The following is a 9,937-nucleotide window of genomic DNA, read 5'->3' as shown; positions in this document are numbered from 1 at the left end:
TCCGCTCTTCACCCTCCCGATCTACCCCTCTTCACCCCCCCCCCGATTCTCCCCTGGTTCACCCTCTCCGATCTCCCTCGCCCCGATCTTCCACACTCTCCCCCTCCCTCCAATCTTCTGTTCCAGCTCCTGTCAGCAGCCAGCCTGTCATTCAGGGGGCTGCTGGGTGTGAAACCCGGAGAGGACGTTAATCACCATCAATTATGATGCGATCGTGTTGGAAACAGTAGGTTTGTTTATTCGGGTTGCGACGGCATCAACACCCCCTCCCCAATCACTGTCAACACCCCCTCCCCAATCACTGTCAACACCCCCTCCCCAATCACTGTCAACACCCCCCCCCAATCACTGTCAACACCCCCTCCCCAATCACTGTCAACACCCCTCCCCAATCACTGTCAACACCCCCACCCCAATCACTGTCAACACCCCCTCCCCAATCACTGTCAACACCCCCACCCCAATCACTGTCAACCCCCTCCCCAATCACTGTCAACACCCCCTCCCCAATCACTGTCAACACCCCCTCCCCAATCACTGTCAACACCCCCTCCCCAATCACTGTCAACACCCCCACCCCAATCACTGTCAACACCCCCTCCCCAATCACTGTCAACACCCCCTCCCCAATCACTGTCAACACCCCCACCCCAATCACTGTCAACACCCCCACCCCAATCACTGTCAACACCCCCACCCCAATCACTGTCAACACCCCCACCCCAATCACTGTCAACACCCCCTCCCCAATCACTGTCAACACCCCCACCCCAATCACTGTCAACACCCCCTCCCCAATCACTGTCAACACCCCCTCCCCAATCACTGTCAACACCCCCACCCCAATCACTGTCAACACCCCCTCCCCAATCACTGTCAACACCCCCTCCCCAATCACTGTCAACACCCCCACCCAATCACTGTCAACACCCCCTCCCCAATCACTGTCAACACCCCCTCCCCAATCACTGTCAACACCCCCTCCCCAATCACTGTCAACACCCCACCCCAATCACTGTCAACACCCCTCCCAACACTGTCAACACCCCCTCCCAATCACTGTCAACACCCCCACCCCAATCACTGTCAACACCCCCACCCCAATCACTGTCAACACCCCCTCCCCAATCACTGTCAACACCCCCTCCCCAATCACTGTCAACCCACCACCCCAATCACTGTCAACACCCCCTCCCCAATCACTGTCAACACCCCCTCCCCAATCACTGTCAACACCCCCACCCCAATCACTGTCAACACCCCCTCCCCAATCACTGTCAACACCCCCACCCCAATCACTGTCAACACCCCCACCCCAATCACTGTCAACACCCCCTCCCCAATCACTGTCAACACCCCCACCCCAATCACTGTCAACACCCCCTCCCCAATCACTGTCAACCCCACCACCAATCACTGTCAACACCCCCACCCCAATCACTGTCAACACCCCCACCCCAATCACTGTCAACACCCCCTCCCCAATCACTGTCAACACCCCCTCCCCAATCACTGTCAACACCCCCTCCCCAATCACTGTCAACACCCCACCCCAATCACTGTCAACACCCCCACCCCAATCACTGTCAACACCCCCTCCCCAATCACTGTCAACACCCCCACCCCAATCACTGTCAACACCCCTCCCCAATCACTGTCAACACCCCCTCCCCAATCACTGTCAACACCCCACCCCAATCACTGTCAACACCCCCACCCCAATCACTGTCAACACCCCCACCCCAATCACTGTCAACACCCCCTCCCCAATCACTGTCAACACCCCCACCCCAATCACTGTCAACACCCCCACCCCAATCACTGTCAACACCCCACCCCAATCACTGTCAACACCCCCTCCCCAATCACTGTCAACACCCCCTCCCCAATCACTGTCAACACCCCCTCCCCAATCACTGTCAACACCCCCACCCCAATCACTGTCAACACCCCCTCCCCAATCACTGTCAACACCCCCTCCCCAATCACTGTCAACACCCCCACCCCAATCACTGTCAACACCCCCTCCCCAATCACTGTCAACACCCCCTCCCCAATCACTGTCAACACCCCCACCCCAATCACTGTCAACACCCCCTCCCCAATCACTGTCAACACCCCCACCCCAATCACTGTCAACACCCCCGTCCCCAATCACTGTCAACACCCCCACCCCAATCACTGTCAACACCCCTCCCCAATCACTGTCAACACCCCCTCCCCAATCACTGTCAACACCCCCTCCCCAATCACTGTCAACACCCCCTCCCCAATCACTGTCAACACCCCCTCCCCAATCACTGTCAACACCCCCTCCCCAATCACTGTCAACACCCCCTCCCCAATCACTGTCAACACCCCCTCCCCAATCACTGTCAACACCCCCACCCCAATCACTGTCAACACCCCCACCCCCAATCACTGTCAACACCCCCACCCCAATCACTGTCAACACCCCCTCCCCAATCACTGTCAACACCCCCTCCCCAATCACTGTCAACACCCCACCCCAATCACTGTCAACACCCCCACCCCAATCACTGTCAACACCCCCAACCCCCCCAATCACTGTCAACACCCCCCACCCCAATCACTGTCAACACCCCCTCCCCAATCACTGTCAACACCCCCACCCCAATCACTGTCAACACCCCCTCCCCAATCACTGTCAACACCCCCTCCCCAATCACTGTCAACACCCCCCCCCAATCACTGTCAACACCCCACCCCAATCACTGTCAACCCCACACCCAATCACTGTCAACCCCCACCCCAATCACTGTCAACACCCCCACCCCAATCACTGTCAACACCCCCACCCCAATCACTGTCAACACCCCCTCCCCAATCACTGTCAACACCCCTCCCCAATCACTGTCAACACCCCCACCCCAATCACTGTCAACACCCCACCCCAATCACTGTCAACACCCCACCCCAATCACTGTCAACACCCCCTCCCCAATCACTGTCAACACCCCCTCCCCAATCACTGTCAACACCCCCACCCCAATCACTGTCAACACCCCCACCCCAATCACTGTCAACACCCCCACCCCAATCACTGTCAACACCCCCACCCCAATCACTGTCAACACCCCCTCCCCAATCACTGTCAACACCCCCTCCCCAATCACTGTCAACACCCCCACCCCAATCACTGTCAACACCCCCTCCCCAATCACTGTCAACACCCCCTACCCAATCACTGTCAACACCCCCTCCCCAATCACTGTCAACACCCCCACCCCAATCACTGTCAACACCCCCACCCCAATCACTGTCAACACCCCACCCCAATCACTGTCAACACCCCCACCCCAATCACTGTCAACACCCCCTCCCCAATCACTGTCAACACCCCCACCCCAATCACTGTCAACACCCCCTCCCCAATCACTGTCAACACCCCCACCCCAATCACTGTCAACACCCCCTCCCCAATCACTGTCAACACCCCCTCCCCAATCACTGTCAACACCCCCTCCCCAATCACTGTCAACACCCCCTCCCCAATCACTGTCAACCACCCAATCACTGTCAACACCCCCACCCCAATCACTGTCAACACCCCCTCCCCAATCACTGTCAACACCCCCACCCCAATCACTGTCAACACCCCCACCCCAATCACTGTCAACACCCCCTCCCCAATCACTGTCAACACCCCCTCCCCAATCACTGTCAACACCCCCTCCCCAATCACTGTCAACACCCCACCCCAATCACTGTCAACACCCCTCCCCAATCACTGTCAACACCCCCACCCCAATCACTGTCAACACCCCCTCCCCAATCACTGTCAACACCCCTCCCAATCACTGTCAACACCCCCTCCCCAATCACTGTCAACACCCCCACCCCAATCACTGTCAACACCCCCACCCCAATCACTGTCAACACCCCCTCCCCAATCACTGTCAACACCCCCACCCCAATCACTGTCAACACCCCCACCCCAATCACTGTCAACACCCCCACCCCAATCACTGTCAACACCCCTCCCCAATCACTGTCAACACCCCCTCCCCAATCACTGTCAACACCCCCACCCCAATCACTGTCAACACCCCCTCCCCAATCACTGTCAACACCCCCTCCCCAATCACTGTCAACACCCCCACCCCAATCACTGTCAACACCCCTCCCCAATCACTGTCAACACCCCCACCCCAATCACTGTCAACACCCCCACCCCAATCACTGTCAACACCCCCTCCCCAATCACTGTCAACACCCCCTCCCCAATCACTGTCAACACCCCCACCCCAATCACTGTCAACACCCCCACCCCAATCACTGTCAACACCCCCTCCCAATCACTGTCAACCACCCCCCAATCACTGTCAACACCCCCTCCCCAATCACTGTCAACACCCCCACCCCAATCACTGTCAACACCCCCACCCCAATCACTGTCAACACCCACCCCAATCACTGTCAACCCACCACCCCAATCACTGTCAACACCCCCACCCCAATCACTGTCAACACCCCCTCCCCAATCACTGTCAACACCCCCTCCCCAATCACTGTCAACACCCCCTCCCCAATCACTGTCAACACCCCCTCCCCAATCACTGTCAACACCCCCACCCCAATCACTGTCAACACCCCCACCCCAATCACTGTCAACACCCCCACCCCAATCACTGTCAACACCCCCTCCCCAATCACTGTCAACACCCCCTCCCCAATCACTGTCAACACCCCCTCCCCAATCACTGTCAACACCCCCACCCCAATCACTGTCAACACCCCCTCCCCAATCACTGTCAACACCCCCACCCCAATCACTGTCAACCCCCACCCCAATCACTGTCAACACCCCCTCCCCAATCACTGTCAACACCCCCACCCCAATCACTGTCAACACCCCCTCCCCAATCACTGTCAACACCCCCTCCCCAATCACTGTCAACACCCCCACCCCAATCACTGTCAACACCCCCTCCCAATCACTGTCAACACCCCACCCCAATCACTGTCAACACCCCTCCCCAATCACTGTCAACACCCCCACCCCAATCACTGTCAACACCCCCACCCAATCACTGTCAACACCCCACCCCAATCACTGTCAACACCCCCACCCCAATCACTGTCAACACCCCCACCCCAATCACTGTCAACACCCCCTCCCCAATCACTGTCAACACCCCACCCCAATCACTGTCAACACCCCCTCCCCAATCACTGTCAACACCCCCTCCCCAATCACTGTCAACACCCCCACCCCAATCACTGTCAACACCCCCTCCCCAATCACTGTCAACACCCCCTCCCCAATCACTGTCAACACCCCCTCCCCAATCACTGTCAACACCCCCTCCCCAATCACTGTCAACACCCCCACCCCAATCACTGTCAACACCCCCACCCCAATCACTGTCAACACCCCACCCCAATCACTGTCAACACCCCCTCCCCAATCACTGTCAACACCCCACCCCAATCACTGTCAACCCACCACCCCAATCACTGTCAACACCCCCTCCCCAATCACTGTCAACACCCCCTCCCCAATCACTGTCAACACCCCCTCCCCATCACTGTCAACACCCCCACCCCAATCACTGTCAACACCCCCTCCCCAATCACTGTCAACACCCCCTCCCCAATCACTGTCAACACCCCCTCCCCAATCACTGTCAACACCCCCACCCCAATCACTGTCAACACCCCCTCCCCAATCACTGTCAACACCCCCTCCCCAATCACTGTCAACACACCCCTCCCCAATCACTGTCAACACCCCCTCCCCAATCACTGTCAACACCCCCACCCCAATCACTGTCAACACCCCCTCCCCAATCACTGTCAACACCCCCTCCCCAATCACTGTCAACACCCCCTCCCCAATCACTGTCAACACCCCCACCCCAATCACTGTCAACACCCCCACCCCAATCACTGTCAACACCCCCACCCAATCACTGTCAACACCCCCACCCCAATCACTGTCAACACCCCCACCCCAATCACTGTCAACACCCCCACCCCAATCACTGTCACACACTCATCACTGTCAACCCACCACCCAATCACTGTCAACACCCCCACCCCAATCACTGTCAACACCCCCACCCCAATCACTGTCAACACCCCTCCCCAATCACTGTCAACACCCCCACCCCAATCACTGTCAACACCCCACCCAATCACTGTCAACACCCCACCCCAATCACTGTCAACACCCCCTCCCCAATCACTGTCAACACCCCCTCCCCAATCACTGTCAACACCCCACCCCAATCCTGTCAACACCCCCTCCCCAATCACTGTCAACACCCCCACCCCAATCACTGTCAACACCCCCTCCCCAATCACTGTCAACACCCCCTCCCCAATCACTGTCAACACCCCCTCCCCAATCACTGTCAACACCCCCACCCCAATCACTGTCAACACCCCCTCCCCAATCACTGTCAACACCCCCTCCCCAATCACTGTCAACACCCCTCCCCAATCACTGTCAACACCCCTCCCCAATCACTGTCAACACCCCTCCCCAATCACTGTCAACACCCCCTCCCCAATCACTGTCAACACCCCCACCCCAATCACTGTCAACACCCCCTCCCCAATCACTGTCAACACCCCCACCCCAATCACTGTCAACACCCCCTCCCCAATCACTGTCAACACCCCCACCCCAATCACTGTCAACACCCCTCCCAATCACTGTCAACCCCCACCCCAATCACTGTCAACACCCCCTCCCCAATCACTGTCAACACCCCCTCCCCAATCACTGTCAACACCCCCACCCCAATCACTGTCAACACCCCCACCCCAATCACTGTCAACACCCCCACCCCAATCACTGTCAACACCCCCACCCCAATCACTGTCAACACCCCCCTCCCCCAATCACTGTCAACACCCCACCCCAATCACTGTCAACACCCCCACCCCAATCACTGTCAACACCCCCTCCCAATCACTGTCAACACCCCCTCCCCAATCACTGTCAACACCCCCTCCCCAATCACTGTCAACACCCCCTCCCCAATCACTGTCAACACCCCCTCCCCAATCACTGTCAACACCCCCTCCCCAATCACTGTCAACACCCCCACCCCAATCACTGTCAACACCCCCTCCCCAATCACTGTCAACACCCCCTCCCCAATCACTGTCAACACCCCCACCCCAATCACTGTCAACACCCCCACCCCAATCACTGTCAACACCCCCTCCCCAATCACTGTCAACACCCCCTCCCCAATCACTGTCAACACCCCCTCCCCAATCACTGTCAACACCCCCACCCCAATCACTGTCAACACCCCCTCCCCAATCACTGTCAACACCCCCTCCCCAATCACTGTCAACACCCCCACCCCAATCACTGTCAACACCCCCACCCCAATCACTGTCAACACCCCCACCCCAATCACTGTCAACACCCCCACCCCAATCACTGTCAACACCCCTCCCCAATCACTGTCAACACCCCCACCCCAATCACTGTCAACACCCCCTCCCCAATCACTGTCAACACCCCCTCCCCAATCACTGTCAACACCCCCACCCCAATCACTGTCAACACCCCCTCCCAAATCACTGTCAACACCCCCCCCAATCACTGTCACACCCCTCCCAATCACTGTCAACACCCCCACCCCAATCACTGTCAACACCCCCTCCCCAATCACTGTCAACACCCCCTCCCCAATCACTGTCAACACCCCCTCCCCAATCACTGTCAACACCCCCTCCCCAATCACTGTCAACACCCCACCCCAATCACTGTCAACACCCCCTCCCCAATCACTGTCAACACCCCCACCCCAATCACTGTCAACACCCCCTCCCCAATCACTGTCAACACCACCCTCCCCAATCACTGTCAACACCCCACCCCAATCACTGTCAACCCACCCACCCCAATCACTGTCAACACCCCCTCCCCAATCACTGTCAACACCCCCTCCCCAATCACTGTCAACACCCCTCCCCAATCACTGTCAACACCCCCACCCCAATCACTGTCAACACCCCCACCCCAATCACTGTCAACACCCCCTCCCCAATCACTGTCAACACCCCCACCCCAATCACTGTCAACACCCCCACCCCAATCACTGTCAACCCAACACACCAATCACTGTCAACACCCCCACCCCAATCACTGTCAACACCCCCACCCAATCACTGTCAACACCCCCTCCCCAATCACTGTCAACACCCCCTCCCAATCACTGTCAACACCCCCTCCCCAATCACTGTCAACACCCCCACCCCAATCACTGTCAACACCCCCTCCCCAATCACTGTCAACACCCCCAACCCCCTCCCCAATCACTGTCAACACCCCCACCCCAATCACTGTCAACACCCCCACCCCAATCACTGTCAACACCCCCACCCCAATCACTGTCAACACCCCCTCCCCAATCACTGTCAACACCCCCTCCCCAATCACTGTCAACACCCCCACCCCAATCACTGTCAACACCCCCACCCCAATCACTGTCAACACCCCCTCCCCAATCACTGTCAACACCCCCACCCCAATCACTGTCAACACCCCCTCCCCAATCACTGTCAACACCCCCTCCCCAATCACTGTCAACACCCCCACCCCAATCACTGTCAACACCCCCTCCCCAATCACTGTCAACACCCCCTCCCCAATCACTGTCAACACCCCCACCCCAATCACTGTCAACACCCCCTCCCCAATCACTGTCAACACCCCCACCCCAATCACTGTCAACACCCCCACCCCAATCACTGTCAACACCCCCTCCCCAATCACTGTCAACACCCCCACCCCAATCACTGTCAACACCCCCACCCCAATCACTGTCAACACCCCCACCCCAATCACTGTCAACACCCCCTCCCCAATCACTGTCACACCCACCACCCCAATCACTGTCAACACCCCCTCCCCAATCACTGTCAACACCCCCTCCCCAATCACTGTCAACACCCCCACCCCAATCACTGTCAACACCCCCTCCCCAATCACTGTCAACACCCCCACCCCAATCACTGTCAACACCCCCACCCCAATCACTGTCAACACCCCCACCCCAATCACTGTCAACACCCCCTCCCCAATCACTGTCAACACCCCCTCCCCAATCACTGTCAACACCCCCACCCCAATCACTGTCAACCCACCACCCCAATCACTGTCAACACCCCCACCCCAATCACTGTCAACACCCCCACCCCAATCACTGTCAACACCCCCTCCCCAATCACTGTCAACACCCCCACCCCAATCACTGTCAACACCCCCACCCCAATCACTGTCAACACCCCCTCCCCAATCACTGTCAACACCCCCACCCCAATCACTGTCAACACCCCCACCCCAATCACTGTCAACACCCCACCCCAATCACTGTCAACACCCCCACCCCAATCACTGTCAACACCCCCACCCCAATCACTGTCAACACCCCCTCCCCAATCACTGTCAACACCCCCTCCCCAATCACTGTCAACACCCCCACCCCAATCACTGTCAACACCCCCACCCCAATCACTGTCAACACCCCCTCCCCAATCACTGTCAACACCCCTCCCCAATCACTGTCAACACCCCCACCCCAATCACTGTCAACACCCCCACCCCAATCACTGTCAACACCCCCTCCCCAATCACTGTCAACACCCCCTCCCCAATCACTGTCAACACCCCCACCCCAATCACTGTCAACACCCCCACCCCAATCACTGTCAACACCCCCTCCCCAATCACTGTCAACACCCCCACCCCAATCACTGTCAACACCCCCTCCCCAATCACTGTCAACACCCCCTCCCCAATCACTGTCAACACCCCCACCCCAATCACTGTCAACACCCCCTCCCCAATCACTGTCAACACCCCCTCCCCAATCACTGTCAACACCCCCACCCCAATCACTGTCAACACCCCCACCCCAATCACTGTCAACACCACCTCCCCAAT

This window comes from Heptranchias perlo, chromosome 6, assembly GCF_035084215.1.
Source record: "Heptranchias perlo isolate sHepPer1 chromosome 6, sHepPer1.hap1, whole genome shotgun sequence".
NCBI lineage: Eukaryota > Metazoa > Chordata > Chondrichthyes > Hexanchiformes > Hexanchidae > Heptranchias > Heptranchias perlo.
This window is presented reverse-complemented; position numbering follows the sequence as displayed.